This window comes from Mya arenaria, chromosome 3 (genome assembly GCF_026914265.1).
Source record: "Mya arenaria isolate MELC-2E11 chromosome 3, ASM2691426v1".
In the NCBI taxonomy this organism is placed as follows: domain Eukaryota; kingdom Metazoa; phylum Mollusca; class Bivalvia; order Myida; family Myidae; genus Mya; species Mya arenaria.
The window spans coordinates 44,302,865-44,314,941 of NC_069124.1; the positions used below are offsets into that span (position 1 = coordinate 44,302,865).

At 33.2% G+C, this 12,077-nt stretch overlaps 1 protein-coding gene across 4 annotated transcripts in view; it reads left to right on the forward strand.

Annotated features, from left to right (window-relative positions):
* Positions 1 to 1,180: 1,180 nt before the first annotated feature.
* Positions 1,181 to 12,077, forward strand: part of LOC128227531 (protocadherin beta-8-like) — a 39,448-nt gene continuing 28,551 nt past the window's right edge. Inside the window, exons 1-5 of one of the 4 annotated variants that reach the window (XM_052938168.1) lie at positions 1,181 to 1,590; positions 3,545 to 4,177; positions 4,267 to 4,393; positions 6,763 to 6,842; positions 7,366 to 7,402. The gene's annotated coding sequence lies outside the window, so the exon portion shown is untranslated. Of the gene's footprint in view, positions 1,591 to 3,544; positions 4,394 to 6,762; positions 6,843 to 7,365; positions 7,403 to 7,792; positions 7,859 to 10,589; positions 10,675 to 12,077 lie in introns of those variants that run through there. The other 3 variants (XM_052938169.1, XM_052938171.1, XM_052938173.1) reach the window with 3 other exon arrangements.

Sequence of the window (12,077 nt, forward strand, 5' to 3'; positions counted from 1 at the left end):
TGCAGAATATCGAGTTTACATAGCATTTGCACATTCAAGTGCGTAATGGCAAACGATTATAATGATAATCACGAGATGCAGCGTTTCATGGGACAGCGTGAAACATTTATTCTTCAGTTTGGCATGTCCATCAAGGTGATAAAAGGGTCATTAATCAAAAAGGGGATCGATAAAAGTAATTTGTGTGAACAAAAGTTGTGACATTTTTTTCTCGTTTTGTCAACAGATGTTTTGTAGAATGATAGGAGTTAGGCCTTTGGGACAAGAAGCCGGTTTGATTAAACAAAAGCATATAGATTATTCTTAACTTAATGCTTTGCAAATAAGCGAAGCCGTAAACCTTTCTATTCTAAAATTGTAGATTTTCCACAAACCTAAATGTAAAGGAACAGAAGTTCCAAAGTTTGATATGTTAAGACATGTCAAGTACAAGTTTATTGAATCTTTTGGGCCATGTTATGTGGTAACATGATATCTTCACAGTGAGGGTTGGAGTGGTCTAGTGGTAAAGGTGTCTGCCTCTCACCCAAGAGGTTGCGGGTTAGATCCCCACCAGGAATCCTTTTTTACAGCCTCTGAAAATGGACACCAGTTCTAGTTTCTACCCAGGAAATGGACTCGAGAGTGTTTATATAAGTTATCGGCTTTTGAAAGAAATTATTACAAACTAATATCTGCACAAAACGGTATACAGATCTATACCAGGGTTGTCCTAGTAAATTGTAGAATCAATTCATGTCAATAAAATGAACAGTCAGAGTTTGTTGAAATTTTAAAAAGCATAATGTATCATTATTTTTACATGTTCTGAAGGAAAAGAAAATCAATAAAATATATATGAGTACGAACAGTTCTCAATACTGTGTATCCAAAAAATTTATTTATTTTTTGTTTACTGTAGTTTGAAATCTAAGTTTCCATCATTTAGATGAAATTCATGTATTTAAGAATCATTTTTATTAATATATAAATGTTAATGTTTTGTAAGTGTATTTTATGTGCATTAACGAAAAACCATTTTTCAATCGTTTTATTTTGCGTTTTGTATTAAGCGATTATTTTGCTTCATTAAACAGCCTCATCAGTATATTTATTCCTCAGTGTATATTCTTGTGAAATCTAATATTTATTTAATGATGACTCTAATCCAGTAAATGGCTTCTTTATGAATCACTGTGGTCTATTAACGGAGGCCGGACCCAAATTACCAACAGGCAGGCAACGTTTAAACATGCAAATGAACAGTTGATTGATCCATGTAAATATTCAGTGTATATTAAGTTCATTATTAAAAATTGTGATTATTCTCTATGAAATATGAGGATGATTCTCAAATTAATCCCTAGGGAGGAAGAAAGGTAGTTCGTTCTTTGGAGATAATTTTCTGCTGTATTAGATTATCATAAAGATTTTATCCGTTATTTATTGTCGCCTTTTCACCCCAATTTTTTCCTTATGAATTGTCCGCGAAAGGAAATTTAGGCTTAAGGGGTCACACCAAGCCAAATTTTGATGCCTTTCAGGGATAAATAACCCTTTCACCAGGCAGTCGACATGTGGACAGTACATACAGGATCTGACCAAGGGAAGGTTAGTTCAATTAATCCAAATCAAACTCATTTTCCATATGACCAGACTGTGCTGCATATTGATATGTTTGCCATACTTGACGGCTTAGATTAATTTTTAGGCATGCTTGGTTCGATGAAAGAATTATTAAAATAATGGCATTAGGATGCTTGATTTGAGAAGAATTGAAGCAAAATTCTGATATCCTTTCCGTAATTATGCCAGTGTTCTCAAGGGACATGGCCATACTGATATTGTCTGCAAAGGGTTCCCCCCCCCCCCCCCCCCCCCGAATCAGAAATGAGACATTCTTTATTGTTGTACTCTATGAAGAAGCATGCTTTTTTCCTTTCAATAAAACAATAAAACCTACAGGGAGAACCCCATTAGTTGAAATATTTAAAAAATAAACCCTGTTTAGAGGCACAGAGCAATTCTAATGGCCGAAACCACAATGACCTAAAGACACAAAACACCACAAATATACCACACAGGCATCAAAATAGCTTTACCGATTAATGATTGGATTACCCCCATGGTACAGTCAGTTAAAAAAATAGTTTACTGGAACCCGAGTCTACTGGGGGCTTTAACTAGTTTATAAGGCCATAAAATTATACTTGTCTTGAAATTTATCAATAATTTCATAACTAAAATTATTAGCCTTTTAATTAAATACACACTTCACGAACATTAGTTGAAATTGTGTTTAAATGCACTCGTAATGTATCATCTTCTGTACCCAATGAAGGTGTCTCATGTTTAATACCCAAAGCTTTTCATTTCATGTTGCTATTGGCCATAATGATAAACAATGCAGATGCCTGGTGACCCCAAATATTTTTTTTATTATGTACCCATTGTAAATTCACACGCAATACATATCGCAAAATACGGCAGTCCGTATTCCACTCCAGTGTAATACTGCCATATTCCACTCTTGTGACATCAAATCATAACAAGTAGCTGCGTGATTTTAAAATGACGTCATAAAACAAAAGTGTCATCGTTAAAATGACATTTATTATGAGAAACATGTGGCTTTTAAGTGATCTAACCAGTAATGTATATAATAAAAGGGTTATTAGTACTGCGTTTTGATCCGGAATGATGTATTCGACTCTTGTAGGTTTTTGCAGATATAGATTCCACGCGGCTTGCACCTCATGAAATCGAAATCTGCAAAACTCCACTCGAGTTGCATACAACCTCCAGGATCAAAACGTAGTACTAATAACCCTATTGTATCCTTTAAATAGGAATTGATTTCTGATTTCTGAAATGTAAAATAAATGATGGAAAATAATATGTGCTCACCAAGAAATTTCCCATAATTGTACATCAGATTGCACCAGTCAATTGTAACCTCGGCCCCCGCCCCACCAGGTCCGGGAGTATACCGGGGATAGTCTGGGAAATGGGCTGTGTTTTTACCTTCCGGAGTGCCGGGTGAATGCTATGGTTTTGTCTTCGCGCAAAATATAGCGGGGAATGGGACTTGCCTAAAGTCCCTGGGTGCGGGGACATTTGGCAAGGGTTTTACCAGCAGTTCGTTCCCGCAGGGCAGGGATTTTGCCCAGGCTTGGCTGGATCGAGGTCAAAGTCCCAGCTATCCCCGGACCTTTTGGGGCCATGATTACAATTGAATGGTGCATAAGAAGTTGTTTAGTTATTACTGTACTTTAATTTTTCTTTAAATTTATTTTTAAATACTGTCCAGCAGTTATATATCATTAAAGCTCTCTTATTTAAAAGCCTTGGCATCGTGGTCATTTGTGTGCAAAAACTAAAACCCAGGCCATATTGACTCAAAAACTATTTAAGATATTAATGTTATCATATTTCACAAGACAAAAGCAAGGCCCATAACTCTGGCTTTAATAAAAGTGAGTTATTCACCTACATATGAGCAATGGCCTTTGTTCTGCAGGGCTCTAGGTTTTTAATTTGGAGTACATTATCATAATTATTTCAGTTCCAAGTACCAGCAGCTGACATGGAACATGCTAGAGTCCATCTCCTGGGCAGAGTTCTTGGAAGAATTCAGAACCTTTGGTGCGTCTGCTGCAAGAAGCTACGTAAAGTCACCAACTCTAGAGATCAGACCTTAGGACCTGTTGGATGCGAGAATGACAACTATACTTCAACATCACAGCAACTTTGTTTACTCATTGTGCCATTCTTTTTGAATTTTGAAAGATTTTGAGATTTTCAAAAAAAATGGAAAAAATATTACTTGAACTTTATGAAATGAAACTTGGCACACATGTTCACAATTAATGATACAGAATGGTTCAGAATTTGTGTTTGAAGCTGCTTAGCAAGTCCTTTCATTATGGTAAACTTTCATTAAATGTGTTAAATGCACCTTAAAAAAAAGACAGTTTGCCATGGTTTTTGATGTTGATGTCTTGCTTTCGGTTACCCACTAATATACTTATCATAGTTTTAAGTCGAAAATACTTAGTTTATAATACTAGTATCAAAATATGTTGAGATGTTTATTGAAATATACGGGTTTCCTCCAAGTTTACTGCGATTTTTTCTCATTACAGAAGATTGAACTCATGCGTAACATTGTGCCAACAAGAGGGATTGATATAATGGTGTAAGAAATTGTTTAACCATTGTTGTAAAATAAATAAGTTTAAACTTAATTACAGAAAAGCAATGTAAAGTATAAATTTAAACTTTCAGGAACCAGAATGATAGCTTGGTGCAGATTTTATGGCCATGGTGGCTTGACCACATTACACAACGCCCCAGTATGATGGACCTTCGTTACTTGGCAGGAAACAACTTTATATGGCCAGTTTTTCTTCGGGTAATAATGACCAGCATTGAAGGAAGTGGTTTTATGGTCAATTATATCAATTACTTGAAGTGACTTAAGTCTACCTGCAGTGTTTTTCATACATTTAAGGCTTTATTACAATTCACACAGCCGTAAGACCATCATTTCCGAACCTATTAAAAAGTCTGTTAGTAAAGGACTCTATTTAGGCCTGTTCAAAAATTGTGAAAATTATACGTTATTTGACAAATACTAGTGAAAGTACCAGCCTAATAGTTTTGTTGGAGGGAAAATGGTTTCCCTTAGGGTGATGTCATAATTTTATGGCCAAGGGTTTGTATACGATTGTGTTCTTCAGAAGCCTGCTCTGATTAATTGGTTAAGGGCCCTTGAATGTCAAAAGAAGAAGGGATTACCTTGTAATAGGTTCTTAGCTTATAAATGGGAATCAAGCAGTGTGGTTATGTCCATACAATGCATTTGAAGGATGTATTTTGTCGTAAGAGGTTTTTCAGCATGGTAATAGGTCGAAAATCCCTTTGTGACTTTTTGATCTCAATGACAATATAAGAGTTCAATTAATTGAAAGTTACATACAGAAAGCTGCTTTATTCAAGTCCTTTTCATTATGTTTTGGGTGGCACTAGAATTGTATGTTTCTTTGAGTTAAACAAATATTTGTTGAAATTTGTATTATGTTTTCGTTAACCTTTGAAGATGGCACACATTATTAACTTCATGGGAAAGCTTAATTTATCTTATTGGTAATTACAGATGTTAAATTATATGGGTACGAAAATAACTGCGTGAATAATTTCACTTAATTAATGATTACTTTAAATATTTTCTGAAATCCATTGTTAAAAATTTTGTATTGATAATAACAAAACTGAAAACATTTTAATGAAAGTGAAAAAAGGTGAAAACAGCCCTTTCTTTTTAGACCCTGAGTTATAGGGGTGATGTTATTTTTGTCCCTTCCTTGTCATTTTGTTGTGTTAAATACGGGTTGATGTGAAAGTAACGGCTGGATTTCTGTTTATATAGCAGATATTTGTTGTTTGGCAAGGACCTTTTTTCGCTGTTTCCTGATGTTGGCCAATGTAGTTGTATTGAATTGGGCTAGTCTCTGTGTTCATGTATTATTAAAATATCTGCCGCCTTTTTTTAATTATCAGCAAAATAAATCAGAAAAAATAATTTTCGCTATGCATGTAATTTATGTTCTAATTTATTAGCAAAATATCACTAATACCCTCATTAAACGAAATGAACAGTCTATTCAATAACATTGTGGTATAACTTTGTGGTATTATAATTACTAAAATGTAAACTGCTATGTTAAAGGATTTTAAGAAGAATTTTTAAGTTGTTCAAAGTTAATATATGGAATACATTGCAGTTTCATTTTGAAGTTGATGCAAAAGAAGCATCGGTCACATAATTATATTTTATCGAATTACTTCTTCGAATTAGTCTACAATGCACTCTGTAATGCATGAACAGTTTTGACAATGCCTTCAAGCATAGCAAGACTTTATTTCTATAATTGACTTTCCTGAATGAAGTTCCTTTAGTACATTTTAATCCTGTTTTACAATCTGCAAACAGGGTTGTAAAAAGTCACCAAGAATTGGTTCCCAATTTGTCAGAGTTCCCTCACAATGGGAGTTACATAGTTTTATGACTTCCAAGTTCGGCAATTTCGGTTCACAATGTGAAAATTGGAGGAGGATTTTGGTGCTAAGTTGTAAAACCTTGCTATCCTTATTGCCCCATGTTGCCCATTTTCATCTTAACAGAGAAGTTGAAGTATTGTCAGAGCCTTTGTGTCGCATAATTGAAGTGCTAAAAAACTTCAATTTGGACCAAAACTCCAATATGTTCAAGATATTCAAATGAAACTTGGTGCACATGTTACCAGAGACAATGCCTCGACAAGGCCTATAACTTTGACTTAAAATTGAAGTCTTTTGTCTGATTTTTTTACTAAAAATACCCTGATGATCATTGGCACTCTTGTTTGGTCGTGTAGTTAAATTCAGTGTCAGGAATTGTCATAACTTTAGGTTTTTTTTAACTAATGTAGTTAACAACGATGGGGTAACAAATTATGGCAACATTTACGTTATATTTACCGAGAGTATGGTCTTGTGTTGTGGGGGAAAACATTTTTTGAGCTCGGTGATCACAATCCAAACTCACATGCCCAGGCCGGAAATCGAACCGGGAAAGCCTCTGTGAGAAGCAAGTGCGCTAACCACTACACTATTCGGATAACCTAAATAAAATTTTAAAACATTTCATTTGTTGTAAATGTTGGCTTTATAAAACTTGATCACCATTTATAAAGCCCTTGATGTTAGACTTTCAGTGAACATTGCTGTTTTTTATTCCAGGCAAAAGATGGCCCTTCTTCTGCCATGTGACAGACAGGAAGAGTTACTCAATATTTCGACATCATTCAGTAGCTGGGATGGTATTTTCTTGAATCATCTTAAGTCATTTTTACCTTAAGTCAATATCTCCTAAACTTTGTACAGTAAAATTAAAACATTTTATCGAAAAAATTGTTTCAATAAAGTTTAAATTTTGTTTAAAGTATTGTAAAATATAAAGTTTTGCAAGTATATATACACCCCCTATAGAGTCTTGTTGTGTGATTTTTATTCCTGATAACAAGTATAATATGCATATATAGTTCGGGTACCTATAAGACATGTAGATACTGCGCCTGGCAATAGCTAGCTTCTTTTGTAGTTTGTGTTCCTAAAATTATATAAACCATACGTTTAACTTAAGTTTGGACTTGAAATTAAACTTACTGATAAATATACTGACTAATTTCAGCTTCCATTTCATGTTCTTTCATGTTCTTTCATGAAAAAGTACTGATTGATTGCCGAATAATTGGTGCTGGAGTAACTTTTCAAACATCCACTAGTTATGTATAGTAACTTTTCATGACAAAGGGTGATTAAATATCCGTGTTCATTTTCTAGGTCCGTGACCCATATGAGCAAGTTCTATACATGTAACGTAAGTACAGACCCTTTTGTAAGGGAGTCAGGCAAGACACACGACGTGAGCCGGGTACCTTTTGAGTCATTGAAACATTGAAACTATTCTAAAGTTCTTTCCTTTCATGTAAGCAATTCTTAATTAAACAGGATTCAAAACTGAAACTAATAAGAACGGATTGCAAATCTTAAATGAATGAGAATAATATTAGTTAATCAGACTTAATTGTTTAAAAAAATGCATTCTAATTGTTCAGAACAGTCCTGTCTTTTGCAAAATTTTGCAAAATTCGAACTTCTTATTACAGTTAATTAAAACTATTTGCTTTACGGGAAACATCTTGCTATTAAGCTGGAATGATACATTTTATGATTAAGACAAAATTGCATTTGCAGAGTGATGGTGTTAATGTTTGTAAAGTGATGGTGAGGACTTCTAAAAGGAGGACATCTACTTCAGAACCACTGATGAATGGTAAGCCTTGTGGTTTAAAGGGACAAGACACCAGATGGTCCGAAGATCGGCAAAACAGTATTTCCTCAAAACAAGTCTAGAATTATCAATTTGAGCTAGTATGAGTTTATATTGTGTATATTTTGCATGTGAAGGTCCTGTGATAAGTAAAGATACACAAACTGACACTATTTTTAAATTTGCTTGGATTTACATGGTAGACAAACCCAGTAAATTTTGCATTGGAAAAATATGCAAAAACTGTGAAAGATATAGGTACATGTTTTGTAAGCAATATGATACATCAGTAAGTAAGACCAATGCATTGTACACAACGATATAAATTTTCTGTAAGTTTTTAACAATTTTTCTTTTTTTCTTGAAATGGGATCATCTGGTGTCTCTTTCCTTACACTGAGGAATGGTTAGATTTTAAATGTTTGCTTAAATGACTATAGCATTATGGATTATGTGTAAATATTTTCACAACAGTGCAAACACCAGTTTTTGTTTTTGTCTTAAATTGATTATCATTTTTGGCAGTTTTGACAATGTACATCAGAAAGTGTATGCCCCCATGTCTAAAATTGTCAACACATCATCTCCAATAATTACATTGCATTAATGTTGACTTAACTTGACATGCACGGAGCAGTGGACTTGCTCTATTGCCTAATGGGCAGTGTGAGTGTTTGACAAATATACCTAGACTCTTTGGCTCAATTTACTGGTCAGAACTGTTTCGTTTGACAGAAAATTGTTAAAAGAAGTCACCCAAATGTGTCTAGTAATGGTTTTGTTAAAAGTTTGTCATTTTGTGGCACCACTTATGGACAACCAATTTAAGACAAATTGCTTATGTACAATATATAACTGTTTTATTAATTGCATGTACATTAGCCACGCTAAATGCTGTTGTAATATTATGACTTGAAGTTTAATGGCAAAAAAGTGAGCCATTTCACTATAAAAGTCAATGACACTTTTTCTTGCCTTTGACTTCACTATATCAAAAGAAGATATTGGGTTAGTGGGCATTTAGTAAATAATTTATTCATTAATAAAACAAGTTTTTTTAAATTGGTTAATCTAGCCTTAATGAGTTTTTATCAATTTAAGTATTCATTAGTTTAATAAATTTCTTATTGAATGACCACCAGTTTGATATTCTGTTTATATCATAAATACTAATTTTAGGATTAACGTCGCTAAATTATAACATAAAATGTTGCTGTTTTGCACTCTCATTTTTAACACCATTAATTTACGATGTGACATCAAAATTAATTACACTAACTCATACCACTTCAAAAGTATATATACGGTAATGTCATTCTTTCATGTATGCAATGCCATTTATTTAATCATATAAATTCTTTATAGAATTTGTTAAATACTTCAAAGTCAGATACACATATTTTACTAGACTGCGATATATATATTATTAGTATATAGAAGTCATCATCATCTATGTTTTGTAGTCATTCAAAAGTTTGTATTACAAATGTGATTGGAATGTTTTTATAACTGTCTACCTGTCTATGATAGTACTCACACAAATTTAAGGTTACAGACTACTAGTATCCATATTTCTAAATGCCCTAATTTGTCGAGATTACTATCCATATATTATTCATCCATTCAGACGCCATTTGTTGCACAGAAGAATTTAGCTTAATTTGTTTCGGATGAAAAATGAAAGAGAATTTTAACAACAGCATGTGATAGACGACTTTCTTATTTAGAATCAAATTAGGAAGTGAAAGTTAAAATTTGAATCTATAGTAAGCATCAAAATTAATCATGGAGTCTTTAAAAAAACTTACAAGAGTTATTATAAGGTTTATCAAGATAAATCTAATTAAATTTTAAATATTAATTCAAAAATTCTTATTTGGGTAATTAAATGAACATTGAACCAAATATTTGTGTCAAATCAAAGTTTGCTTTAGTTGAAATTTACAAATAAGGGTAAATTAACATTGATAAAGGGTTAAAGCCAGGCTTTAAAAAGAGCAGGGTGCTGCAGACATCCGGTTGCAATTTCCTAGCTCTTTGTGAAAAGACCTCTTCAGGTTCTTTAACGTGATACATCTTTCTTGGATTGGACCAGCACCTGAGTACTGAGTACACCATTTTGCCATTACCATCCATTAAATGCTGAGCAATAGACAAGGGTGCTACTGGTACCACATTTTTATATTTCAGTTTGACACTGCGGGGTTTGAACCCCAAACCTTCCACACCTGAACTAATGCTCAACCACTGAGCTATCAGGGCGCTGGGCACATTGTTTCAGACAATAAAGAACTTAAATATTATACATTTAATAAAAAAATGTTATAACTGGGTAATTGTAGTAGTTTACGGTTTCAACTGCCAGATATATTAAATTTGTATGTATTGATATTCATATAATACGCTTTTAACCAAAACAGAGGAAATATTTGACTATCCAAATCTATGAAGGCAGAAGGGTGCACATGCTAGTCTTCATGAGGGCAGAGGGGTTGCATCTACTAAAAACGGCAAGGTGCAGCCCCTCCCCACCCCCCACCCCGCCTTACTCTTTTGCTAAAACCCTAAATGATCACAATTATAAGTAATTTTTGTGATATTTCCTTGTAAAGTAAACAGTATCTTAATCGATCGCTGGGGTTTCAATTTGCTATTAATGTTATCAGATCGGTCGGTAGGCTGCTATATGGTGTTGAAAGCTTGCTACTGATGGTGGCTCATGCATTTTTAATTCCAGGGTAAGGAATTAGCGGCTAGAGTTAAGATACTTGCGAGAAAAAGGTGACATAAACCATGAGGCGAAAGTGATCGTGAGTCAGGTATGGTTTCTATTGAAAAGAGAAACGAAACTGGATGAATATTATATTTTGTTACATTGAGAAATTGTATTTTTGAGGGATATTATATTATGATACGTTTAAACATTACGATTATGAGGTAAGAAGTCATGTTTATAGTTATACAAAAGAAGATGGAAAAGAATTAAAAAAAAAAGAGAACAAATTATAGAAATTAAACACGATTCTAAGAGCACAATTTGAACTGTAAGAAAACACCATTTGAGCTTTTAATATAGAAGATTTAAATTTAAAAAAAACATCATTTCAAAAAATCAAAATTTGAATTGTAAAAAACACACCTTTTTAAGCACTATAAATATCTACAGGCTATCCCTTAAAAGCACATATATTTTTAATTATCATATTTATCTCATCATAGAAATCTTGACAAAAAAAATTGACAATAAATGAAATCTATCTCTCGCTTTAAATGTTTTATTCATGAAATTATTAAATCTGTCTTTCTTGGGTAACGCCTGCAAATTCTATAATCTACACGCCCATTAATTTAGAATAGACATATTGACAGTATCACTTTCAGAATTGAGCAATTAAGTGTTTAAAATGTAATTTTTGCTTCAAAAAGTGAAAAAATATCTCTGACAAGTTAATGACCTCTGTCCTATAACAAGGTTGTTCTGGGGGTATTATAAAGCTATGACAATTTTACAACTATAAATGTGTTGTTTAACGATTTTAATTCTTCAAAAAATTGTCATTCATACAATAGGGCGACATTTAGACATTATCTGATGGTTTGGAAGTCTGTAGATAAACTTGATATAACCATTTAAAACTGTAAAATGATTTTATTGCCCAATAATATATAAGTTTGATTGTTGAAAGTATTTAAAAAGGCCATAAAATTCTTATATGTGTTTTGGCATTTTTAAAATCAAAATATTTAAAGCTGTCCTTTCTGCTATTGTCAAATGAAGATGTTATGTTTTCTGTCAGTATTGAACATTTGATGGTGACCAAGGGTTGAAGAATCCTTATACTTGTTCAAGGAAATTGAATGAATGTTTTTTTATAATTTGGATTTAAAAGGTAGGAAGTGTTTAATTTAAGGACCTGGCTGTAGCAGCGTATTGTGGAAGCACTTATAAGTTTATTCATTTTGCAAAATTTGATTTCTTTTTTTTGCGTTTAATTAAAAAAAAAATAAACTGGGCATCTTTAAATGAAACATGCAGTATGATTGCATTCATAAATTGTAAGAAGTAAGTGAATCTTTGCATTTCACTATCCATGAAGTATAGCCACGCCAAAGTTGTCTAGTGATCTAGTGGTATGCAGGTGTTAGCCTTTTATCTAAGAGGTTGTGGGTTTGATTCCATTCAGGAGTACTATGTCATGGTCTCTAAAATTGGACATTCAAT